Source organism: Oncorhynchus keta, chromosome 19 (assembly GCF_023373465.1).
Source record: "Oncorhynchus keta strain PuntledgeMale-10-30-2019 chromosome 19, Oket_V2, whole genome shotgun sequence".
Classification (NCBI taxonomy): Eukaryota; Metazoa; Chordata; class Actinopteri; order Salmoniformes; family Salmonidae; genus Oncorhynchus; species Oncorhynchus keta.
The window spans coordinates 29,169,400-29,197,214 of NC_068439.1; the positions used below are offsets into that span (position 1 = coordinate 29,169,400).

The 27,815-nt window shown below is 43.1% G+C and overlaps 1 protein-coding gene across 1 annotated transcript in view; it reads left to right on the forward strand.

Annotated features, from left to right (window-relative positions):
* Nucleotides 1-8,776: 8,776 nt before the first annotated feature.
* Nucleotides 8,777-27,815, forward strand: part of LOC118371169 (transcription factor HIVEP3-like) — a 44,628-nt gene continuing 25,589 nt past the window's right edge. Inside the window, exon 1 of the mRNA XM_052470165.1 lies at nt 8,777-9,181. The gene's annotated coding sequence lies outside the window, so the exon portion shown is untranslated. The remainder of the gene's footprint in view (nt 9,182-27,815) is intronic.

A 27,815-nucleotide genomic window follows, 5' to 3' on the forward strand; every position in this document is an offset into this window, starting at 1 on the left:
TTACTGTATTTCTGCGAGATTCTCTTTGAGATTAGTTCTATGCACCTCGTTCATATAAGTAGAACGTGCCCTTAGTACTTCTTTTGGGACATATTTAAGAATTGTCTCTGCCATTCTCCCTCAAAAGTGAAAAATGTTAGCTCAATTCACCAGGACAACTAATGCATAATACCCTCTGAATTAAATGGCGTTTCCCATGTAATGGCTGCAGCAACTTTAATCAAGTACTTTACTCTGTTCAACACTACTCCTACTTCATTCTGTCCGTGGGCCATTCCAGCACAGGAGAAGTAAAGGAAACTGACCAAAGACATGTCATCACATGATGTCATCAGTCTAAGCCAACAGGGATTCCAGATCCTCCCATAGCCTCTGGCTTCATTCCATCACCTGACCACAATCACGCTCCAACCGGATTATTCTTATTTCCTTGTGACGCAGGATTTCTTTCTCGAAGGAGGGAGAGTTCCCCATCACAAGATCGGCAGCATGAGGGGGTTTTACACAAGTCCAACGGTGTATTTATTGAGGACCAAATGGGTTCATCAGGGGATGAGGAGCACAGAGAGATGGGTCTTATAGCCAGTCCTTGAATCAAATCACTGCTGTCAGACTGATTTTGAGTGTGAGTTTACGCATAGCCAAATTAAACACTGACACACACTGAAATACTACACACAGTGGAAAATAGTGCCATGCCATATTAATTTCAGCTGACTGCTTTATGGTGGTCTCTGTTTGGGCTTATGTGCACATGCTTTCATTTAATCACTTTGAGATCCTTCCTTTCGCTCTTTTACAGGAAATATCTGAGTATTTTTCCATCCTGTGGACTAGTAATTATATTTATGATCTTGACTGGGTGACCTGTGTTAGTGTGGTGATCCTGGGTCTCTGTGACAAACTGTTCGATAGCGGTGGAGTTCCCCTCACAGCAGGCAGGCAGACCAAGCCTACATAATGCTGCTATATAACTGCCTGCCTGGGGGAACATGCCATGACTGTCTGGGGCCTCCACTGTGGTGGAGAGAATCCGGGAAAGGTCTGTTGCATAAACCAGTTAGGATCATGCTCTCACTGGGGATGAGCACTCCCACTGCATTTGGATACCTCCTGTAGGTTCAGGTGAACACAGGTAGAGGGCAGGGCTGTACAATCCAGTTCCTGGAGAGCTACCGTTTTGTAGATTTTCACCAGAACCCTAATTCAAAAAATGTTGCTGCTTGATGAGCTGAACCAGGTTCGGTACAACTGGCATTGGAGCGAAAACCTACAGGTGGGTAGCTTTCCAGGAACAGGGTTGGAGATTCCTGTTCCAGTGAGCTACTGGCTGTGCAGGCTTTTTCTTCAGCCCTGCTCTGACACTCCAGATTCAGTTACTCAAGGTCATCGATCTATTACTATAGATTAGAATCAACTGTGTAGTAGGGTCAGACCAGATTCATGCAGGAGGGAGGATGGCTACTAGCATCCCAGGAGGATTGCTTGGCAACTCTGGTATAGAATATAACCCGGCAACTCTCAGTATAGAGAGCTACTGTCAGGTTATAATCTATACGAGTGGGTTGGCAGGTTAACCTGGCAGCTCTTATGTATGTAACCTAGAAACTCTGGCATAGTATATAACCTGGCAACTCTCTGGTACACGGTGCTTTCAGAAATTATTCAGACCCCTTGACTTTTTCCACATTTTGTTACAGCATTATTCTAAATAAAATCAGAAATACCTTATTTACATAAGTTTTCAGACCCTTCACTCTGAGACTTGGTCAGGGAGGTGACCAAGAACCCAATGGTTACTCTGACAGAGCTCCAGAGTTCCTCTGTGGAGATGGACCTTCCAGAAGGAAAATCATCTCTGCAGCACTACACCAATCGGGCCTTTTGAGGTAGTGGCCAGACAGAAGCCACTCCTAAGTAAAAGGCACATCACAGCCTGCTTGGAGTTTGCCAAAAGGCAAATAAAGGACCCTCAGACCCTGAGAAACAAGCTTCTCTGGTCTGATGAAACCAAGATTTTATTATCTGTCGTGAATGCCAAGTCTGGAGGAAACCTGGCACTATCAATACGGTGAAGCATGGTGGTGGCAGCATCATGCTTTGAGGATGTTTTTCAGTGGCTGGGACTGGGAGACTAGTCAGGATCGAGGGAAAGATTAACAGAGAAAAGTACAGAGAGATCCTTGATGAAACCTGCTCCAGAGCACTCGATCTCAGACTGGCGCAAAGGTTCACTTTCCAACAGGACAATGACCCTAAGCACAGTCAAGACAATGCAATGCTCCCCATCCAACCTGACAAAGCTTGAGAGGATTTGCAGAGAGAAATGGGAGAAACACCCCAAATACAGGTGTGCCAAGCTTGTATACTAAAAACCTGTTTTTGTTTTGTCTTGATTGGGTATTGGGTGTAGATTTGATGAGAGGGGAAAAAACAATTTAATCCATTTTTGAAAAGGCTGTAATGTAACAAAATGTGGAAAAAGTCCAAATGTTCTGAATACTTCCCGAATGCACTATAGGATATAAACAGGCAGGTATAGAATATAACCTGGCAACTCTCTGGTATAGAGTAGTATATAACCTGACAACTCTGGTATAGTATATAACCTGGCAATTCTCTGGTATAGTATATAACCTGGTACCTCTCTGGTATAGAATACAACCTGACACCTCCCTGGTATAGAATACAACCTGGCACCTCCCTGGTATAGAATACAACCTGGCACCCTCCCTGGTATAGAATACAACCTGGCACCTCCCTGGTATAGAATACAACCTGGCACCTCCCTGGTATAGAATACAACCTGGCACCCTCCCTGGTATAGAATACAACCTGGCACCTCCCTGGTATAGAATACAACCTGGCACCTCCCTGGTATAGAATACAACCTGGCACCTCCCTGGTATAGAATACAACCTGACACCTCCCTGGTATAGAATACAACCTGGCACCTCCCTGGTATAGAATACAACCTGGCACCTCCCTGGTATAGAATACAACCTGGCACCTCCCTGGTATAGAATACAACCTGGCACCTCCCTGGTATAGAATACAACCTGGCACCTCCCTGGTATAGAATACAACCTGACACCTCCCTGGTATAGAATACAACCTGACACCTCCCAGGTATAGAATACAACCTGGCACCTCCCTGGTATAGAATACAACCTGGCACCTCCCTGGTATAGAATACAACCTGACACCTCTCTGGTAGAGAATATATACAGTTGAATTCAGAAGTTTACATACACCTTAGCCAAATACATTTAAACTCAGTTTTTCACAATTCCTGATATTTAATCCAAGTAAAAATTCCCTGTCTTGGGTCAGTTAGGATCACCACATTATTTTAAGAATGTCAGAATAATAGTAGAGAATGATTTATTTCAGCTTTTATTTCTTTCATCACATTCCCAGTGGGTCAGAAGTTTACATGCACTCAATTAGTATTTGGTAGCATTGCCTTCAAATTGTTTAACTTTGGAGTTTTGGAGCAGTGGCTTCTTCCTTACTGAGCGGCCTTTCAGGTTATGTCGATATAGGACTCATTTTTACTGTGGAAATAGATACTTTTTTATCTGTTTCTTCCAGCATCTTCACAAGGGCCTTTGCTGTTGTTCTGGGATTGATTTGCACTTTTCGCACCAAAATATGTTAATCTTTAGGAGACAGAACGCATCTCCTTCCTGAGTGGTATGACGGCTGCGTAGTCCCATGGTGTTTATACTTGCGTACTATTGTTTGTACAGATGAACATGGTACTTTCAGGCATTTGGAAAATGCTCCCAAGGATGAGTCAGACTTGTGGAGGTCTACAATTTTATTTCTGAGGTCTTGGCTGATTTCTTTAGATTTTCCCATGATGTCAAGTACAGAGGTACTGAATTTGAAGGTAGGCCTTGAAATACATCCACAGGTACAGTGCCTTGCGAAAGTATTCGGCCCCCTTGAACTTTGCGACCTTTTGCCACATTTCATGCTTCAAACATAAAGATATAAAACTGTATTTTTTTGTGAACAATCAACAACAAGTGGGACACAATCTGGGAGACACACCAAACATGTGGAAGAAGGTGCTCTGGTCAGATGAAACTAAAATCGAACTTTTTGGCAACCATGCAAAACGTTATGTTTGGCGTAAAAGCATCACCCTGAACACACCATCCCCACTGTCAAACATGGTGGTGGCAGCATCATGGTTTGGGCCTGCTTTTCTTCAGCAGGGACAGGGAAGATGGTTAAAATTGATGGGAAGATGGATGGAGCCAAATACAGGACCATTCTGGAAGAAAACCTGATGGAGTCTGCAAAAGACCTGAGACTGGGACGGAGATTTGTCTTCCAACAAGACAATGATCCAAAACGTAAAGCAAAATCTACAATGGAATGGTTAAAAAATAAACATATCCAGGTGTTAGAATGGCCAAGTCAAAGTCCAGACCTGAATCCAATCGAGAATCTGTGGAAAGAACTGAAAACTGCTGTTCACAAATGCTCTCCATCCAACCTCACTGAGCTCGAGCTGTTTTGCAAGGAGGAATGGGAAAAAATGTCAGTCTCTCGATGTGGAAAACTGATAGAGACATACCCCAAGTGACTTACAGCTGTAATCGCAGCAAAAGGTGGCGCTACAAAGTATTAACTTAAGGGGGCTGAATAATTTTGCACGCCCAATTTTTCCGTTTTTGATTTGTTAAAAAAGTTTGAAATATCCAATAAATGTCGTTCCACTTCATGATTGTGTCCCACTTGTTGTTGATTCTTCACAAAAAAATACAGTTTTATATCTTTATGTTTGAAGCCTGAAATGTGGCAAAAGGTCGCAAAGTTCAAGGGGGCCGAATACTTTCGCAAGGCACTGGACATCTCTAATTGATTCAAAGTATGTCAATTAGCCTATTAGAAGCTTCTAAAGTCATGACATCATTTTCTGGAATTTTACAAGCTGTTTAAAGGCACAGTCAACTTAGTTTATGTAAACTTCTGACCCACTGGAATTGTGATACAGTGAATTATAAGTGAAATAATCTGTCAACAATTGTTGGAAAAATTACTTGTGTCATGCACAAAGTAGATGCCCTCACTGACTTGCAAAAACTATAGTTTGTTAACAAGAAATTTGTGGAGTGGTTGAAAAACTAGTTTTAATGACTCCATCCTAAGTGTATGTAAACTTCCAACTTCAACTGTATGTTACTAACAAATAATATGGAAGATTCCCTAGTGGGCCAAGCCGATATGGTGGCTTGGTGGGAAAAGGGAAGTGTGTGTGTGAACTGAGCGAGAGCGGGAAATACCAGAGGGATCACTACACACAGTACAATTATAATTATATTAATTGAAATGCTAATCCTTTCCACATGAACACTCACTCATTCGGGAATAATTGCAATCAAGATATATACAGTGGGGCAAAAAAGTATTTAGTCTTCCACCAATTGTGCAAGTTCTCCCACTTAAAAAGATGAGAGAGGCCTGTAATTTTCATCATATGTACACTTCAACTATGACAGACAAAATGAGAAAAAAAATCCAGAAAATCACATTGTAGGATTTTTAATGAATTTATTTGCAAATTGGCCAAGACCAAAGAGCTGTCAAAGGACACCACCTGCACCAGGCTGGGAAGACTGAATCTGCAATAGGTAAGCAGCTTGGTTTGGAGAAATCAACTGTGGGAGCAATTATTAGGAAATGGAAGACATACAAGACCACTGATAATCTCCCTCGATCTGAGGCTCCACGCAAGATCTCACCCCGTGGGGTCAAAATGATCACAAGAACGGTGAGCAAAAATCCCAGAACCACACGGGGGGACCTAGTGAATGACCTGCAGAGAGCTGGGACCAAAGTAACAAAGCCTACCATCAGTAACACACTACGCCGCCAGGGACTCAAATCCTGCAGTGCCAGACGTGTCCCCCTGCCTAAGCCAGTACATGTCCAGGCCCGTCTGAAGTTTGCTAGAGAGCATTTGGATGATCCAGAAGAGGGAGAATGTCATATGGTCAGATGAAACCAAAATATAACTTTTTGGTAAAAACTCAACTCGTCGTGTATGGAGGACAAAGAATGCTGAGTTGCATCCAAAGAACACCATACCTACTGTGAAGCATGGGGGTGGAAACATCATGCTTTGGGGCTGTTTTTCTGCTAAGGGACCAGGACGACTGATCCGTGTAAAGGAAAGAATGAATGGGGCCATGTATCGTGAGATTTTGAGTGAAAACCTCCTTCCATCAGCAAGGGCATAGAAGATTAAACGTGGCTGGGTCTTTCAGCATGACAATGATCCCAAACACACCGCCCGGGCAACAAAGCTTCGTAAGAAGCATTTCAAGGGCCTGGAGTGGCCTAGCCCGTCTCCAGATCTCAACCCCATAGAAAATCTTTGGAGGGAGTTGAAAGTCCGTGTTGCCCAGCAACAGCCCCAAAACATCACTGCTCTAGAGGAGATCTGCATGGAGGAATGGGCCAAAATACCAGCAACAGTGTGTGAAAACCTTGTGAAGACTTATAGAAAATGTTTGACCTCTGTCATTGCCAACAAAAGGTATATAACAAAGTATTGAGATCAACTTTTGTTATTGACTTATACTTATTTTCCACCATAATTTGCAAATAAATTCATTAAAAATCCTACAATGTGATTTTCTGGATTTTTTTTCTCATTTTGTCTGTCATAGTTGAAGTGTACATCTGATAAAAATTACAGGCCTCTCTCATAGTTTTAAGTGGGAGAACTTGCACAATTGGTGGCTGACTAAATACTTGTTTTGCCCCACTGTAGAATATAACCTGGCGACTCACAGTATATATCCTGGTAACTCTCAGTATATAATCTGGCAACTCTCTGGTACAGAATATAACCTTGCAACACTCTGGTATAGAATATAACCTGCCAACTCTCTGGTACAGAATGTAACCTATCAACCTGTATGGAAAAACAAGCTAAATGTAGAGCAATTAACTACTGAAGTCTTTTATGAGAAGTTTCGGAGGTCTATGGCTGCTATTTCAGCTGTGAGTCTTGCTGGGTAAGTCTCTGAAAGTTTACACACCATTTCCCATTCTTGAAAATATTCCTCAAGCTCTTTCAAATTGTTTGTTGATCATTGCTAGACAACCATTTTCAGGTCTAGCCATTTATTTTTAAGTCAAAACTAACTCGGCCTCTCAGGAACATTCACTGTCTTCTTGGTAAGCAACTCCAGCGTAGATTTGGTCTTGTGTTGTAGGTTATTATCCATCTGAAAGGTGAATTAATCTCCCAGTTTCTGGTGGAAAGCAGACTACCAGGTTTTCCTCTAGAATTTTGCCTGTGCTTAGCTCCATTCCATTGATTTTTTTATCCTGAAAAACTCCCCCATCCTTAACCATTACAAGCATACCCATAACATGATGCAGCCACCACTATGCTTGAAAATATGGGGAGTGGTACTCCAGTAATGTGTTGTATTGGATTTGCCCAAAACAACCTTTTATTCAGGACAAAAAGTTAATTGCTTTTTATTTTGAAGTATTACTTTAGTGCCTTGTTGCAAACAGGATGCATGTTTTGGAATATTTTTGTTCTGTACAGGCTTCCTTCTTTTCACTCTGTGATTTAGGATAGTATTGTGGAGTAACTACAATGTTGTTGATCCATCCTCAGTTTTCTCCTATTACAGCCATTAAACTGTTTTAAAGTCACCATTGTATTTGGTGTATTTATACACCATCTAAAGTGTATTATTATTATCTCTGTGTGGGCTAAAGAGATTAGGCAGTCCTAAAAAATATATGTCAAACACTTATTGCACACCGAGAGTCCGTGCAACTTATATAGGCTTGACATTTCAGCTTTTTACTTTAAAAAAAGAAAGAATTTGTAAACATTTCGAAGAACATAACACTTTGACACTATGGGGTATTGTGTGTAGGCCAGTGACAAAAATGTTTTAAAATTCAGGCTGTAACACACATTGTGGACAAAGTCAAGTGGTGTGAAAACTTTCTGAAGGCACTGTGATAATACTTTAGGTCCAGGCTTATATATTTGATTCAGACAATACAATAATAATATAGGGAACCTCTTCACATTCTGATCTATGATCATCAAGTAATTAAGGGTTCAAGCGGCGAGAAACCCTATTGTATTTGTTGGCAGTCATTATTAATATTACATAGTAATTATTGAATTAGGGTACAGAAAAGTAATTCAACATGTATTTACATTGTCTATTGTGTTACACTGTAACATAACTAATTGATACAGTAATTTAGGCTTTGAACAGTAAACTCAAACATTTAACTCCATAATACTGTAAATGATGGTGCATTGTGGGAAAATGTATGTATTTTAATAGAATAATAGTCCATTTTACAATATTGTACTGCCATTACACAGTACTTGCTTTGAGACTGTATGTATATTACAGTAGCAATACTGTAATATGAAATACAGAATTGTACTTGCCACTAAACTGCCTGTCAAATTCATGGCAACCACTACAGTGTAGGCCTGCTATTATCCATTGTCTCAATCATTCACCAGGATTTGTTCAAAATGAGATTATATGAAATATATAATATTATAGGCCTACTTAAAACTACATTGAAGGCTAATACCATACCCGAGAGCCTTTACTGAGAAACAAAAGGCATAGATAGGCCTGTTTCTCCACTGTAGTGACTACAGTATGCCACTGCCAGCACTGCAAGTTGTTAAAGTGGGCGGAGTATTTCTCTGGTCTCGTGAGTGCTAGTGCGGTGCGCTGGAACTGCGTGGATCGAAGCAGCATGTTTTTCGCGAGGACCAGCTGTGTGTGTGGGACATTGGCGCACGCTGCTGTGTGAAATCGCAGCATCAGTTTGAAAAGGGACAATGAGGAGAGAAGAGAGGACCATCCATGCCTATCCCGCCAGCGTCAAGAAACATAACACTTCTCAACCTGGGGCAGTCCGTTTACAGGGTAGGCTAGATTCTGAGAAAGTCTGCTCTGTTTCCGAATAGCCTACATGGCTCAAACGGTGCAGCTATATTGACAGGTAGCAAATTTACATTTTAGTATCTGGCTTTATTACCATAATTTTGCATACCGGTATGCCCCTGGCTGATAAGCAAGGAGGTGATCTGTGGAGGAGACACGGCAACTGCACTGCAACGAAGTGAAGTTCACCACCAGCGGCTCTGCAGGTACAGTAATGCTGGATACATTGTATCATTGTTTGAAACCTTCAAGAGCTCGCTAGCTACAGTAACTGTTTTTCACAGGAGATGATGATAGGTTATTGTGCGTTCTCGCGCGTTGCAGGTCGCGTGCATAACACCTTCTATCCAACAAAACAGCGAACTATGAGAAATGTGTTATGTTTTTGTGTATGAAGCAGAATGCCTTGTGATGCTCGTGGATTGAGTGTTGTGTGCATGTGTAGCTACTAGTTTATACCGACTGCCTCTGTTTTGTACAGTATTGGGTCCATTCCAATGATTGGTTTGTCATTGTTCAAGTGTAATAGGTAATAGTGTAATAGAGAAAAGGAAGAGCGAAACCAGTGTTTCAGCTTGCCAACCACACAGTCGCCAGGCAACATTATGCAGATAGGAAACGGAACGACCATGTGTTTTTATCTTTTTATCAGCCATTATTTTACAGTAGCCTAGGCTATTGACTCATCAATAAAATAACGGAAATACTTATGTATGAATAAGAATATCCTCTAGTTGTGTTTGTCTTACAAAGACATCTTGGTCAAATATTATGCCATTTGCTTTTTCGAATAATTTGTCATTCGATTATGTCATGATGTTGCCAATGTGCGTCGCTCTCTAATGTGAGTCGCTCTCTCAGGAATGCAAGAGCCCTCAACCCCACATCAGCATCCACAGGACAGGGATGCCATGCTTCATTTTCTCCTCCAATCTCCGAAAGCGAGAATAGGGAAATGAATTTACAACATAAAATGGAGGTCACATAACGTAGGCCTATTTCATAACCATTTTAGAATATCCGGAAATGTAGTGGTCATTCTGCAGAGCATGCCCTATGAATCGACTTATTCTGTGCATGAAATTCTAACCTGCTAGAATTCAATGTGACTGACGACGGCAGAGAGGACATCCCGTACAGTCCGCGGGAATGTCAGCCGCACAAGAAATCATATCGTTAACAATAAATACTAGCATACATAATCACAATTGCTCGGCTCAGATTGCGGTTCGTTTGGGTTTAATATTATGTCACTGCGGATATACTGAAGCATACAATGTCAGTAGTCAATATCTATCCACTGTGCCTGTCTGTCTGCACAGATCCGGACGCTATTCATCAAATTTGACTCTATTGGCCAAGTCAATTGTCAGAAAATGACAATGGTAAGAATTAGATGGCCTATATTAGACTCCAGCCGCGTAGGTTTCTTGGAATGAACGATGGCGTAACGCTGCCGCACCGCAGTCAGTGGCACTGTTGTGGACGACACTGCTGCGTCCATCCATGCGCCCCGGTGACGCTTTCTCCATTCTCTAGCACGCACATAGCCTTCTGTTTGTTGCAAGCACCCCTTTCTTGGTGAAATACGGATACATATTGGCCCGCGATGTATCTGTTAATAGTGCATTATAAGAAGTATTACCCATGTGACAGTTGGAGTCCATCAACAGCTCAAGAGTGCTTCGATTTCCAATACCACGCGCCCCTCTAGTATTAACTATCATCTTGCGTGTAATCAAGACGATGGACTGTCGTAAAGACAGAGGGCATTTCAGGCCAAACTGTTGAAATGTCGATTTTAGACACTTCAGAAATGTTTTTTTGCTGCTTTGAATTTATAGAGAGAACAATACATATGTGTTCCATATCATAGTGTATTTTATTGATGCAGATATGATTTCCAAAATAATAGGCCTTGGACAATAAATGGTTCCCAAGGATTCAAACTCAACACCAAAACCTTGTTTTCTTCATCAAAGCTTTTTTTGTTTTGGCATTTTCGACATGTAGCAGAGCATTGAAGCTTTTTGACCAGTTTTTACTTGTTCAGTTTTTATCGTTTTTTTTTATCCTCTTATGTTGTGTAGTAAATGTTTTCATACAAAGTACATTGTGTTGCATTCCATGTCTAAAATGTGCTGTATAAATAAAGCTTGATTTTATTTAGTTGGTTTAGCTGTTGCTGGTATTTAACTGCTACAGTATTTAAAGTTGACGATTTAGGGCCAGGAATCTGGTGCCCCCAAACTGATCAGTCCTGACATCCCATGGCACCTAATGCTGTGCAGGGTTATTGGGTGTCAGTTTGGCATGTGGAGGGAGGAGAGAGAGGGCACACAGTCTCACTCCCTTGCTGTGGAAAGGTGGGATGTTTGGCATTCTTCTGACTGTGTGTGTGTGTGTGTGTGTGTGTGTGTGTGTGTGTGTGTGTGTGTGTGTGTGTGTGTGTGTGTGGGTGACTTCATAGAGGGAATTTCCCCTGTGGCTTCATAGAGAGCCCAGTGGCAACATTATGATTTATTTTCTCCAAGGCGTCCCTCCTCCTTACTCTTAGACATATAACAGCAGGAATAGGTGTGTGTGTGTGTGTGTGTGTGTGTGTGTGTGTGTGTGTGTGTGTGTGTGTGTGTGTGTGTGTGTGTGTGTGTGTGTGTGTGTGTGTGTGTGTGTGTGTGTGTGTGTGTGTGTGAGAGAGAGATCATGTGAGATTGTAATGGTATGTGTTGATTGTATGCTGTTGCATAAACCTCCACTCCAACCCAGTTATTGGTGATGATGATGATGATCACAAAGCTGCTACTGAGGGAGGATGTGACTGATTAATATTTTGTGACCTCGTATTCAACTAGCCTCTAACAACACTAGTAGACATTTGTCCCAGATTTTATTTGTGTGGTAGAATAGAAATGCCCCTCTCTCAGCTGTGTCGTGACTGGGGAGAGGAGAGACCAAGGACATCAGGACAATCACACTAACGTAAACTCACCCCATTCCGTACAAATGTGCGCAACCGCAACATTCAAACGAGGCTACAAAGAAAACTAATGTGACTGTAGTGACTGTGTTGACATCAAAATCGGGGGTGTGAACTAGGTTTCTATTCAAGCGTTAATCGACATGGTAATAATGGCTCTATAGTAGTGGAGAAAAGTTGAAAAAACTGACCCTCCGTTACATCTTGACGTGTCATGTCGTAACGTACAGCAGCATAAAGCAACTATTTCTGTCTTACAATCTCTCTCCACCAGGTGTAGCACTTCTCTCATCCTTTAAAAACAGGAAATGGACAGTGACGGGTGTAAAGGGGGGGATATCTAGTCATTTTTTTGCGTCATCACTGCATGCGATCATCATTCTCAAAGCCGCTGTTTACTTCTAAGATCACTTTAGCACCTCCCTAAAAACCCGATTCAAATTCGACACAAACCTTCAAATAGGTATGTAATGACACATTATATAAACTCTTTATAGTGTTTTATTTACATTTCAGAGGTGATAAGTTGGACAGATCGAGTGAAAAAAGCCATTTTCCCACACAACATCTCTCCTCACTATCACGCATTAGTTTCGCTTCCCCACCACCATTTTTAAAACGACCCGACGGGGCTCATTGCCTGCTTGAATCATGCAGAAACGGGCAGCGTTTAGATCATGTAATTGATTCTGTTGGAAAGAGGAGCAATTGTGCTTTACAATGGTATTGACATTACAGTTGATCTGGAAGTATTATTATTTTTGGGGGGGGGGCGCTAAAATAAGGGCAATTATACGGACTAAGCCGATGTACGAGTTTACGTTAGATGCTATTGAGGACAAACACCTGTACAGAATAACCTAAAAACCTAAGGGATCAATGCAGAACAATAACAATATGAACATTCGCACAGGTAAAATACCTTTTGTATAAAACTTGAATAACCACAGTTTCACTTTCCACTTCCCACTTTCCACTATAGTATTTAGCCAAAGCAAGAGCATAATGCTGTGACTGTGACACTGATTGGCACAGAGCCCAAAAGGCACTTACCATGTTTGCCATTAGGACCAAAATGGAATGCAGTTTGTTCTTGATACTGAACATGAGCACACTTTGAGAAGCAACACAGTCTCACGAGTCATACCAGCTTGAGCCAAAACACATACAGTGGTGGTATGGTAAACATTTAAGAAGGAACGAAGAGTCTCCAAAGTGCGGTCCTGAAAGTGTGTGTGTGTATGTATGTATGTATGTATGTTAGTATGTGTGTGTGTGTTTTGCATGTGTGTGTATGTGTGTGTGTGTGTGTCAAAGGTGTCTCTGTTCAGCCAAGATTAGTTCAGCCTGGTGAGGACAACATTGATATTCATCCTACACTTGCTTCTGGATGCCGTGTCAGTTTCCTCATCCCTCAGGTGTCCGTCACTAGTGGGGGTGTGTGTAGTGTCAGTCATAACGCTGACCTTGGGAGCAGGTGAATAAGAGGAAACATTCTCTGGAACTCCTAATCCTTGGTCCTAGACATAATAGTACACAAACAGACATCCTTCTAGAGAGCCCAGTGAACCAGATGACTGATTATAGCCATGCATATGGCGTAATGCTGATAATAATCTACAGGAAATAGCAGTCAGTTCAGTCCACCATTGATCTGTATGGTCCAGTAGGCTACATTGTGTCCAGCACTCATTACTCTAGTAGCCACCTGATTAGAACAACTGTTTGTTTCCATTATACAGTATCTTGAAATCCCTGCCCACTGTCCTAACCAACTCACACATTTCACTACTATTGAAAGCAAAACAAAGCAAAATGAATAGTCACTAGTAGAGGTCGACCGATTAATTGGAATTGCTGATTAATTAGGGCTGATTTAAAGTTTTCATAACAATCGGTAATCTGCATTTTTGGACACCGATTATGGCCGATTACATTGCACTCCACGAGGAGACTGCGTGGCAGGCTGACTACCTGTTATGCGAGTGCAGCAAGGAGCCAAGGTTAGGTGCAAGATAGCATTAAACTTTTCTCATAAAAAACTATCAATTTTAACATAATTACTTGTTAACTACACATGGTTGATGATATTACTAATTTATCTAGCTTGTCCTGCGTTGCATATAATAGATGTTAATTTATCATTGAATCACAGCCTACTTCACCAAACGGGTGATTTAACAAGCGCTTTCGTGACAAAAGCACTGTCGTTGCACCAATGTGTACCTAACCATAAACATCAACGCCTTTCTTAAAATCAACATACAAGTATATATTTTTAAACCTGCATATTTAGTTAATATTGCCTGCTAACATGAATTTATTTTATCTAGGGAAATTGTGTCACTTCTCTTGCGTTCTGTGCAACAGAGTCAGGGTAACGCTATATACATCAGTTTGGGCTGCCTGGCTCATTGCAAACTGTGTGAAGACCATTTCTTCCTAACAAAGACAGCCAACTTCGCCAAATGGGGGGTGATTTAACAATGCGAAAAAATTACAATCGTTGCACGAATGTACCTAACCATAAACATCAATGCCTTTCTTAAAATCAGTACACAAAAGTATATTATTTTAAACCTGCATATTTAGTTAAAAGAAATTCATGTTAGCAGGCAATATTAACTAGGGAAATTGTGTCACTTCTCTTGCGTTCATTGCACGCAGAGTCAGGGTATATACAGTTTGGGTCGCCTGGCTCATTGCGAACTAATTTGCCAGAATTTTACATAATTATGACATAACATTGAAGGTTGAGCAATGTAACAGCAATATTTAGACTTATGGATGCCACCCGTTAGGTGAAATACGGAACGGTTCCGTTTTTCACTGAAAGAATAAACGTTTTGTTTTCGAAATGATAGTTTCCGGATTTGACCATATTAATGACCTAAGGCTTGTATTTGTGTGTGTTATTATATTATAATTAAGTCTATGATTTGATATTTGATAGAGCAGTCTGACTGAGCAGTGGTAGGCAGCAGCAGGCTCGTAAGCATTCATTCAAACAGCACTTTTGTGTGTTTGCCAGCAGCTCTTCGCAATGCTTCAAGCATTGCGCTGTTTATGACTTCAAGCCTATCAACTCCCGAGATTAGGTTGGCAATACTAAAGTTCCTATTAGAACATCCAAAAGTCAAAGGTATATGAAATACAAATGGTATAGAGAGAAATAGTCCTATAATAACTACAACCTAAAACTTCTTACCTGGGAATATTAAAGACATGTTAAAAGGAACCACCAGCTTTCATATGTTCTCATGTTCTGAGTTAGGAACTTAAACGTTAGCTTTTTTACATGGCACATATTGCACTTTTACTTTCTTCTCCAACACTGTGTTTTTGCATTATTTAAACTAAATTGAGCATGTTTCATTATTTATTTGAGACTAAATAGATTTTATTGATGTATTATATTAAGTTAAAATAAAATTGTTCATTGTTCATTCAGTATTGTTGTAATTGTCATTATTAGAAATATATATATAAAAATTGTCTGATTAATCTGTATCGACTTTTTTTGGTCCTCCAATGATCGGTATCGGTAAAAATAATTGGTAAAAACCATCATCTGTCGACCTCTGTCACCAGTAAATCATGAGTTCTATAAATGTTTGTGTGTGTGAGAGAGAAAGACAGAGATCAAGAAAGAGTGTATTGTTACTGTATCAACGTCACTCTCTTAAACAAGTGTCAATTTATAGACACTCAGACATATCCAATAAGCCAGTTATTGAAGCAGACAGAAGCCACAGTGAGGTTGAGGAGGACCTGATCTGAGAAGGGACTTGTCTTGGCCATTAATCAGGAGGGCTTCCCTGGGTCATCACCGTGACAGCAGACATGTTGAAACAGCTCTAAGTGAACATACGTCCTCCCTGTTGGCACCGGCTTACAGGACGTCACGAGTGGAAATTACACTCCTCTCTCTTTCCTTCTCTATATCATCCTCATGAATGAAAGGGCACACAAACGTGTGTGTGTGTGTGTGCTCGCCCACGCATTTGTGTAGATAAACATTTCTAGGCTAGTGTGTGTGTGTGTGTGTTCATGTGTTTACACTATGTTTGGGAATGAGCTCACATGTTGACTGGGTGCTGTGTTTGGCCTGGAGCTCGACCTGTACGTAGCCTGTAGCCCAGTCCTGTCAAGAGTTGGATAGTACTATGTGACCCTGGTGGGGAGCATATGGACCCAGCCTGCTTTCACAGTGAGGTGGAGGGGCACTTTCTCTGCCCAGCCTGCCTTCTCACCAAGGTGAAGGGCTTGGATGGTTCTGTTATCACACTGTGAGCTTGGTGGGGAGTGTATGTACCCTGTATGAACCCAGAATGGTATCTCAGTTAGGTTGAGGGGTGGATGGAGATCTCTCTTTCTCGGTTCTCCCTTTCTCCTGTGGAGAGAAGTTTGGCGGAGGGATCCCCTCTCTCTCTCTCTCTCTGCCCAGCCTGCCTTCCCAGCTAGGTGGAGAGGTTGGCTGGTTCTGTGTGACCCTGGAGGGTATTTTTCTCTCTGCTTTCTCTCTCGTTCAGTGTCCAGCATGCCTGCAGTGAGGTGCAGGACCAGGCTCTCTCTGCTCTCCCTTTGTCCTGTGGAGAGAGCAGCCGGTCAGGCCAGAAGGCCATCAGCTGTAGGGCTCATTCACAAGACACCAGCAACACACACACACACACACACACACACACACACACACACACACACACACACACACACACACACACACACACACACACACACACACACACACACACACACACACACACACACACACACACACACACACACACACACACACACACACACACACACACACACACACACACACACACACACACACACACACACACACACACACACTACTGTTTTCATAGTTGATGAAGGTCATGTGTTCTCTGGGTTGGGATAGAGGAATATCTGCCAGTGTGTTAAAACAGGGCCTACAGTCAAGCTACCAATGCCAGTAGCTATAGCAAACCTATTTATTTGTTTGTGTCCTCACATCCTTACAGTGGGAATTGGTTGCAGCTTTGTGGAGAATAGTTTTTTTTAAATGGATTAATTGGTCTTATCAAGTCTTAAAATGTTAACGTGTCAAGCTTAGCTGTGGCTGCCAATGTGTTTTATCGATATCTGTGGCAGGCTTCATTGATAGACGTCAAAAATATTTTCCTCAGTGCTTCCCTGTCCACGGTATCACTGCCATACTCTACCTTACCCTCTATCTCTCCTCTTATCCACTTTTCTCTCTACCCCCTTCTCTCTCTCATTCTCTCTCTCTCCTCTTACCCCTTCCCTTCTTTCTATCTATCCTTTACCTCCTCTTACCCCCCCCGTAATTGCTATAGATTCCTGGACAGGGGCTTGTTGGCAGAATGCCCCAGTGTGTTGGTTCTCTGTTGGTGAAATAAGAGAACATATGGCTAGTCCCTCTCCTTCTATCCCCACCCCCTTCCTCTCTGTCTCTATTTCTCTCTCGTCCTCTCTCCTCTCTTTTTTTCTGCATTACATCATCTTGATATGGGAGCTGATTGGTTTGGCATTACTGCTCTGTGAGAGCAAAGGGACCAGGAGAAAGCACTGGATCTGAAAGTGTGTTATTGGAGCTCAGTTCAACCAAAATGTGCTCATGCAACAGAGGTGGTTCGGTGAACCGCACACACTCTTGTGATGAGTAACCTTGCCAGATACCCGAAGACGTGTTTCTCATTGAACTAAGACCTCCGCTTTAGTTCAGCGGGTTAAAAACAGAGTCTTGTGGCGCTTCCCAGTGGAACCGGGTTTCGAAACCCTGGTCGGTCGAACACCTAACTCACGCCGAGTCAAAACGATGTGTGTCAAAGTGAACTTGATACAGAGAAAGAGAGGGAGCCAATTTGGTGAGTTAGTGTGTTGTGTGGCAGGCTTTGTCTTCCCAACAGTTTACTGCTGGACATCCTGCTGAACCCCTCAGCCAGCTAAATGCATCACATCTACTCACTCTACTGTGTTTGGATCGATCCCTCTGATGGTAGTTACATCATAGCTCTCACTGCTGCCCAGTGTGTTTTGTGTGAGTGTGTTTTAGTAATGTGGAGTTACATCATATAACGCTGCTTCACATTGACGAAATCCAGAGTAGACCGCCTGTTAAGCCTTTCTGCATGATGGTTGTTATCAACTCTGTGCAATCAGCTTCCTGGCTCTGTTCCTAGTGGTTGGTGTTTTCTTGTGTGCGTGTTATATTCTGGATCACATGACCTCATCTTTGTCACTACCTCTTCTTTTCGTCAATGACAGTACTAACAGGTGCAAGTACAGACAGACACAATATAATGTTGACATCCTCATAACACCTTCTTCCTGGTGACTGTTGAGTGTGTATGAATAATGTCACCGTTTCCTTGACATGAGTTGGTGTTAACCCCCTCCTTCCCAGACTCACCCCCCCCCCCTCCCGTACTACAGTAAACCTGAAGTGAAGCATGTGGGTTCAAAGAAAGAACTAGTGCGGGCAGTGACACTTTCTAAATGTAGCAGTTCCTCTTTCTACAGTATTTTCTCTAACCACACAAAGCCTCCCATTCATGTCCTCTTTGATTTCCTTCATGGTCCTTTTTTTGTCCACTTCTCAGTCTGTCTGACTGTATTTATAATACTATCCCATAACAGATTCTTTGTGTGTGTGTGTGTGTGTGTGTATTTTTATGATTCCACAAAAACCCTATGTGTTCTATTTATTGTATTTTTACTGTATTTGCGTAATGATTGCCCTGTGGTAAGACTCATACACTGAACAAAAATATAAACGCAACAATTTTAAAGTTACATTTCATATAAGGAAATCAGTCAATTGAAATAAATGAATTTGGCCCTAATCTATGGACTTGACGTGATTGGAAATACAGCTATGCATCTGTTGGTCACAGATAGCTAGGGGTGGGGATCAGAAAACCAGTCAGTATCTGGTGTGACCACCATTTGCCTCATGCAGCGCGCGACACATCTCCTTGAGTTGATCAGGCTGTTAATTGTGGCCTGTGGAATGTTGTCCCACTCTTCTTCAATGGCTGTGCGAAGTTGCTGGATTTTGGCAGGAATTGGAACACGCTGTCGTGCCAATCCAGAGCATCCCAAACATGCTCAATGGGTCTGGTGAGTATGCAGCCCATGGAAGAACTGGGTCATTTTCAGCTTCCAGAAAGTGTGTACATATCCTTGTGACATGGGGCCATGCATCATCATGCTGAAACATGAGGTGATGGCGGTGGATGAATGGCACAACAATGGGCCTCAGGATCTCGTCACGGTATCTTTTCTATCGATTAAAATGCAATTGTGTATGTTGTCTGTAGCTTATGCCTGCCTACTCATACCATAACCCCACCGTAACCATGGGGGACTCTGTTCACAACTTTGACATCAGCATACCTCTTGCCCACACAATGCTAGTCTGCCATCTGCCCGGTACAGTTGAAACCGTAATTCAGCCATGAAGAGCACACTTCTCCAGCGTGCCTGTGGCCATCAAAGGTGATGGCCACAGGCGCACCTGTGTAAATATCATGCTGTTAAATCAGCTTCTTGATATTGTCACGGTTTTCTAGGTGTGAAGGAGAGTCGGACCAAAATGCAGCGTGTAGATTGCGATCCATGTTTAATGAACACCGTAAACACGAATTAACACAAACACTACAAAACAAAGAACGTAAATAACGAAACGAAAACCGAAACAGCTTATCCTTGTGTCAACTACCACAGCACCAGGAACAAAGACACTAAGGACAATCACCCACGACAAACTCAAAGAATATGGCTGCCTAAATATGGTTCCCAATCAGAGACAACGATAAACACCTGCCTCTGATTGAGAACCACTCCAGACAGCCATAGACTTTGCTAGATAACCCCACTAAGCTACAATCCCAATACCAACACCAAAACCCCAAGACAAAACACACCACAATACAAAAACCCCATGCCACACCCTGGCCTGACCCAATACATGAAGATAAACACAAAATACTTCGACCAGGGCGTGACAGATATGCCACACCTGTCCTGTGGATAGATTATCTTGGCAGAGGAGAAATGACCACTAACAGGGATGTAAACATATTTGTGCATAACATTTGAGAGAAATAAGCCTTTTGTGTGTTTGGAAAATCTTTTAATTTCAGCTTATGAATCATGGGAACAACACTTTAAACGTTCCATTTATATTTTTGTTCAGTGTATATTTTTCCCAGAAACTGCTGGTCGAGATTGAACGCGATAAACTTTGATTGTTATTGTCAGACTTGTGGAACTTCGTCATAGTAGCTCTACTAAGTGGTTCATAATGGTGCATTATTTCATCATGTGAAAGGAACGTTCTAGATGACTAGAACCACATGGTGTGGTTCTGGGTCTGCATAAGGGTTCTGATTTCTTCTGTTCTGTAGAAGAAATAGCCGCATAAGAGAGAGAGAGAGAGAGAGAGAGAGAGAGAACATCCAAATCAGAATCAATTAGACTAAATGAGGTGAGCAAAGTATACCCATCGGGTTTCTATTTCCAAATGAATCTCTGAAGTGTCCTTTGTACAGACTGAGTAAATACATGCACCACATACATGTAATTAACCTGTTATTGGAACAGTTAATAACAGGGTTCTACAGAAATGGGTCACCCACCACACATAGCCCTACAGTATTATACATGTCAACATGGTGTCGTGTCAGATTGGTTAGATCATAGGGGAACATACAAGATCCTGTCTGGTCAGGTACTATTCAGAACTTCATATGGGCCTTCCTCTGAACAGGGTCTTTAAGATGGGCGACCACATGACGGTCATGTCGCCATTTCATGTGGCTGTGAGGGAGGGTCTCTGTGTGTGTGTCTGGGTCTGTGTTTGTGTGTACCTGGGTCTCTGTGTGTGTGTGTTTGTGTGTGTCTGGGTCTGTGCTTGTGTGGGCTTGGGTTTGGGTGTGGGTGTCTGTACATGTCAGAATACATACCACCTGGCTATTAGACGGTCATACACTTGCTTCATGCCATGTCCATACCAACATACCACTTAATACACATGCCCAGTACATTGATCCATTCTACGTAGTGGGCTAGTGTGGATATTGGGGACAGAGACAGTATAAGCCGTTGAGCTGCTACTTGGGGTGTGTTCTGCCAGGCAGAAGGTTATCTGTCTTTTATCCTGGTTGACTCCTGCTACGGCTGCTGCTGCTGTCTATTGAGTGGATGACCATTAGGCCTATAGTTAATTGATTGATATGATGGACAATGGGAAGATGGAGAGCGGAAATTCGAGCATGGGTATAGACAGCAGCAACCGGGAGAGACAGGACATTAAGCCTTGTATTTTATGTACGAGCTTATATTAACACTGCTTTTACATAAGGATAGCTGAATATAAACTCAAACACTCTCAAAGTAAAAATAGCCACAACCAGTGGAGGCTGCTGAGAGGAGGATGGCTCATAATAATGGTTGCTATGGAGTGGTATCAACCACATAGAAACCACGTGTTTGATGTGTTTGATACCATTCCATTGACTCCATTCGATCCATTATTATGAGCTGTCCTCCCCTCAGTAGCCTCCACTGGCCACAACGTGTGATTGCACAGGATTGGTTCTCCTTGTGAATGTGTGTGTGTTTTATTATTTCACCCCTTCATCATCTTCTCTCCCAGTTAGCTAACTGCTAGTAAATTTACTGTCTTGCTCTGAGGCGGGAACAGTACAGTACAATGAATGCAGTGAGTGTCTAAGTCAGTGAGGTTAAGGAGAGACAGGGTGGGGACTAGGGAGACTCAGACAAGCTGGGTGTATCTCTGTGATATTATTCAGTGTGTGTGTGTGTGTGTCCAATCAATATGGCAACTAAAGTAACAAGTTGGTGGGCAGATTGAGGCTGGCATCGCGTTGTGGCAAATAGCCGTCCCATTCAAGGCCCAGCTGCCTGTGGAGGGCGAGGGAACACAACACACGCACACTGGCAGCTTTGTCACTGGCGTTATTGCTGTGATGCTGACAAGGACTCTCTCTGTACTGCCTGCTACTTCTGCAGAGGGATGAAGACCTTGGTTAGGGCTGCCTCCTGTTTCTCTCTCCACTCTCCTACTGCCTCTGCCTTTGAAAGCCAGCCAGTCTGTGTGTGTGTGTGTGTGTGTGTGTGTGTGTGTGTGTGTGTGTGTGTGTGTGTGTGTGTGTGTGTGTGTGTGTGTGTGTGTGTGTGTGTGTGTGTGTGTGTGTGTGTGTGTGTGTGTGTGTGTGTGTGTGTGAGTGAGTGTGAGAGTGGCCGTTCTTTAGCTACCCACTGCCTTGATGGCATTCCTTCAACACTCCACATGTCAGCAAGCTTTTAGCCTTTTGAAAAGTGAAGCTGGAAAAAAGGAAAAAGAACCTCCCTCCCTCCCTCCCGTGGTATAAAGAGAGGAGTAGTGATGTCAGAATCACTGAATTGCCTGGACTGTGTTCAGCAGGATCTGTCTGGAGTATGCAGAGGGGAACGGTGTGTGTGTGTGGACATTCTCCACAACCACTCTGAACCTAGGAACCCTGTGAGCCTGTTATTTACACCTGGGTCCCTGTGTTTTCAGCTTTTCCACTAAACCAATAGGTAACTGCTCCCCCGCCTATTGAAAGTGAGAACTGAATGGGGAAACTCTCTGTTCTCCTTCTCTGCCAGCTGGGCAGCCTGAGATCCCTGCCAAGATTAACATGGCCTGACGTCACCCTCCAAATAAGGAGATCCCATTTCACTTTTACAATGAGCAAGATAGAGAGAGAGTTGGGTCCGCTCACCAACCAAGAATTCACAAAATGCGACAAACACCAAATTGAGACTCTGCTAGCAGAATTCTGAAAAAATACACTCCGTGTACAACGTAACACCAAATAATGCAGAGCAGAATTAGGCCGATACCCGTTAATGATCAAAAACCAGAAAAGAGCCGTTAAATTCAACAACCACCTAAAAGGAAGTGATTCCCAAACCGTCCATAACAAAGGAAAACAAATAAATCACCTACAGAGAGATTAACCTGGAGAAGAGTCCCCTAAGCAAGACCCCATAGAGGCCCAGGACAGCAACACAATTAGACCCAACCAAATCATGAGAAAACAAAAATATAATTACTTGACATATTGGAAAGAATTAACAAAAAAACTGAGCAAACTAGAATGCTATTTGAATACCTGACCACTGTGACTGACCCACAATTAAGGAAAGCTTTGACTATGTACATACTCAGTGAGCATAACCTTCCTATTGAGAAAGGCTGCCGTAGGCAGACCTGGCTCTCAAGAGAAGACAGTCTATGTGCACACTACCCACAAAATTAGGTGGAAACTGAGCTGCACTTCCAAATGTATGACCCTATTTGCCAAATGTATGACCATATTAGAGACACATACAGTACCAGTCAAAAGTTTGGACACACCAACTCATTCCAGGATTTTTCTTTATTTTTACTATTTTCTACATTGTAGAATAATAGTAAAGATATCATAACTATGAAATAACACATATGGAATCATGTAGTAACCAAAGAAGTGTTAAACAAATCAAAATATATTTTAGATTCTTCAAAGTAGCCACCCTTTGCCTGGTGGAAATCTTTTCTTTGATTTGATGAGTCCAAATCTTTGGTTCCAACTGCCGTGTCTTTGTGAGACACAGAGTAGGTGAACATATAATCTCTGCATGTGTGGTTCCCACCGTGAAGCATGGAGGAGGATGTGTGATGGTGTGGGGGTGCTTTGCTAGAGACACTATCTATGATTTATTTAGAATTCAAGGCATACTTAACCAGCACGGCTACAACAGCATTCTGCATGGATACGCCATCCCACCTGGTTTGCGCTTAGTGGGACTGTCATTTGTTTTTAAACAGGACAATGACCCAACACACCTCCAGGCTGTGTAAGGGCTATTTGACCAAGACGGAGAGTGATGGAGTGCTGCATCAGATGACCTGGCCTCCACAATCACCCGACCTCAACCCAATTGAGATGGTTTGGGATGAGTTGGACCCCAGAGTGAAGGAACAGCTGCCAACAAGTGCTCAGCATATGTGGGAACTTCTTCAAGACTGATCAACTGCCATATCTATTGGGTGAAATGCTACAGTGTGCAATTACTGCAGCAATATTTGTGACTTGTTGCCTCAAGAAAAGGGCAACTAGTGAAGAACAAACACCATTGTAATTACAACCCATATTTATGTTTATTTATTTTCCCTTTTGTACTTGAATTATTTGCACATCGTTACAACACTGTATATAGCCATAATATGACATTAGAAATATCTATATTCCTTTGGAACTTTTGTGAGTGTAATGTTTACTGTTCATTTTTATTATTTATTTCATTTTCACTTGCTTTGCAATGTTAAACATATGTTTCCCATGGCAAATCAAGACCCTTACATTGGAGAGAGAGAGATCCCTCCTGTCCATTCATACACAGACCGAAAGACAAGCGTAAAAAACAAACTATTTGTCAGCTCAGTGCACAGGGTAGAGGGGTGTCTCAGTGAACGTAGAGTGGTGTCTCTCAGTGCACAGAGTAGAGTGGTGTCTCTCAGTGCACAGAGTAGAGTGGTGTCTCAGTGCACGTACAGTAGAGTGGTGTCTCTCAGTGCACAGAGTAGAGTGGTGTCTCAGTGCACATAGAGTGGTGTCTCAGTGCACGTAGAGTGGTTTCTCTCAGTGCACGTACAGTAGAGTAGTGTCTCTCAGTGCATGTGGAGTAGAGTGGTGTCTCTCAGTGCACGTAGAGTAGTGTCTCTCAGTGCACCTGGAGTAGAGTGGTGTCTCAGTGCACGTAGAGTAGAGTGGTGTCTCTCAGTGTACAGAGTAGAGTGGTGTCTCAGTGCACGTAGAGTAGAGTGTTGTCTCGGTGCACGTACAGTAGAGTGGTGTCTCTCAGTACACGTAGAGCAGAGTGGTGTCTCAGTGAACGTACAGTAGAGTGGTGTCTCTCAGTGCACAGAGTAGAGTGGTGTCTCAGTGCACATAGAGTGGTGTCTCTCAGTGCACAGAGTGGTGTCTCAGTGCACATAGTAGAGTGGTGTCTCTCAGTTCACAGAGTAGAGTGGTGTCTCAGTGCACAGAGTAGAGTGGTGTCTCAGTGCACGTAGAGTGGTGTCTCTCAGTGCACGTGGAGTAGAGTGGTGTCTCAGTGCACATAGTAGAGTGGTGTCTCTCAGTTCACAGAGTAGAGTGGTGTCTCAGTGCATGTAGAGGGGTGTCTCTCAGTGCACGTGGACTAGAGTGGTGTCTCTCGGTGCACAGAGTAGAGTGGTATCTCACTGCACGTACAGTAGAGTGGTGTCTCTCAGTACACGTAATGTAGAGTGGTGTCGTAGTGCACGTACAGTAGAGTGGTGTCTCTCAGTATACATAGAGTAGAGTGGTGTCTCAGTGAACGAACAGTAGAGTGGTGTCTGTCAGTGCACAGAGAAGAGTGGTGTCTCAGTGAACGAACAGTAGAGTGGTGTCTCTCAGTGCACAGAGTAGAGTGGTGTCTCAGTGCACATAGAGTGGTGTCTCTCAGTGCACAGAGTAGAGTGGTGTCTCTCGATGCACGTAGAGTAGAGTGGTGTCTCTCAGTGCACGTAGAGTAGAGTGGTGTCTCTCAGTGCACAGAGTAGAGTGGTATCTCACTGCACGTACAGTAGAGTGGTGTCTCTCAGTACACGTAATGTAGAGTGGTGTCGTAGTGCACGTACAGTAGAGTGGTGTCTCTCAGTACACATAGAGTAGAGTGGTGTCTCAGTGAACGAACAGTAGAGTGGTGTCTGTCAGTGCACAGAGTAGAGTGGTGTCTCAGTGAACGAACAGTAGAGTGGTGTCTCTCAGTGCACAGAGTAGAGTGGTGTCTCAGTGCACATAGAGTGGTGTCTCTCAGTGCACAGAGTAGAGTGGTGTCTCTCAGTGCACAGAGTAGAGTGGTGTCTCTCAGTGCACGTAGAGTAGAGTGGTGTCTCTCAGTGCACGTGGAGTAGAGTGGTGTCTTAGTGCACGTACAGTAGAGTGGTGTCTCTCAGTACACGTAGAGTAGAGTGGTGTCTTAGTGCACGTACAGTAGAGTGGTGTCTCTCAGTGCACAGAGTAGAGTGGTGTCTCTCAGTGCACAGAGTAGAGTGGTGTCTCTCAGTGCACAGAGTAGAGTGGTGTCTCTCAGTGCACAGAGTAGAGTGGTGTCTCTCAGTGCACGTAGAGTAGAGTGGTGTCTCTCAGTGCACGTGGAGTAGAGTGGTGTCTTAGTGCACGTACAGTAGAGTGGTGTCTCTCAGTACACGTAGAGCAGAGTGGTGTCTTAGTGCACGTACAGTAGAGTGGTGTCTCTCAGTACACGTAGAGTAGAGTGGTGTCTTAGTGCACGTACAGTAGAGTGGTGTCTCAATGCACATAGATTAGAGTGGTGTCTCTCAGTGCACAGAGTAGAGTGGTGTCTCTCAGTGCACGTGGAGTAGAGTGGTGTCTCTGTGCACGTAGAGTAGAGTGGTGTATCAGTGCACGTACAGTAGAGTGATGTCTCTCAGTACACGTAGAGCAGAGTGGTGTCTTAGTGCACGTACAGTAGAGTGGTGTCTCTCAGTGCACGTAGAGTAGAGTGGTGTCTGTGCACTCAGAATAGAGTGGTGTCTCTCAGTGCACACAGAGTAGAGTGGTGTCTCAGTGCAGGTAGAATAAAGTGGTGTCTCTCAGTGCATGTAGAGTAGAGTGGTGTCTCAGTGCACGTAGAATAGAGTGGTGTCTCTCAGTGCACGTAGAGTAGAGTGGTGTCTCAGTGCACGTACAGTAGAGTGGTGTCTCTCAGTGCACTTACTGTAGAGTGGTGTCTCTCTGCACGTAGAGTAGAGTGGTGTCTCAGTGCACGTAGAATAGAGTGGTGTCTCTCAGTGTACGTAGAGTAGAGTGGTGTCTCAGTGCACGTAGAATAGAGTGGTGTCTCTCAGTGCACATAGAGTAGAGTGGTGTCTCAGTGCACAGAGTAGAGTGGTGTCTCAGTGCACGTACAGTAGAGTGGTGTCTCAGTGCACGGAGAATAGAATGGTGTCTCTCAGTGCACGTAGAGTAGAGTGGTGTCTCAGTGCACGTAGAGTAGAGTGGTGTTTCAATTACCCTTCTCACAGTCACAAAGTGGGCTCTCATTCATTCATACTCTTTTGCTCTGTTCCTCTGTCTCCCTCTCTCCCTCTCTCTCTCTCTCTCTCTCTCTCTCTCGCTCTCTCTCACGCTTGCTCTCTCTCTCTTGCCGCATCTCTAACTTACCCTCTTTCTGTCAGATGTGGAGGGAAAAACACCTGCCTCCAGGTAATGGACATTGATATTCTCTAACCTTTTACTGTTGATAACTGTGTTTTATTCCACATTGTTAATTTACTAGATTATTGCCTGGTTATTGGTGTGTGTGTGTGTGTGGTGATTCTGTGAATGGTTTCCATGTGTGTTGTTTGTCCGTCCATACTCCAGCACTCTGTCAGAGACCCCTGGGCCTCAAACACACACACACACACACACACACACACACACACACACACACACACACACACACACACACACACACACACACACACACACACACACACACACACACACACACACACACACACACACACACACACACACTCACAGCCCTAGGAATGTCTGCATTGCATGTGTGTGTGTGATGGCCCCAGGGCTCTACTTCTGTCTTTCTGACAGACTGCTGATGAAGCTGTGGTCAGTTTCTGACTCAATGTCCTGCTAATACTGTTCCTGAGATAATGTAAGAGGGAGAGAGAAAGAGAGAGGGAGAACAAGAAAGAAAGAGGGGGAGAGAGCGAGAAAGAGAAAAAAAAGAGAGAACTGGCAGATTGAAAAAAGATACAT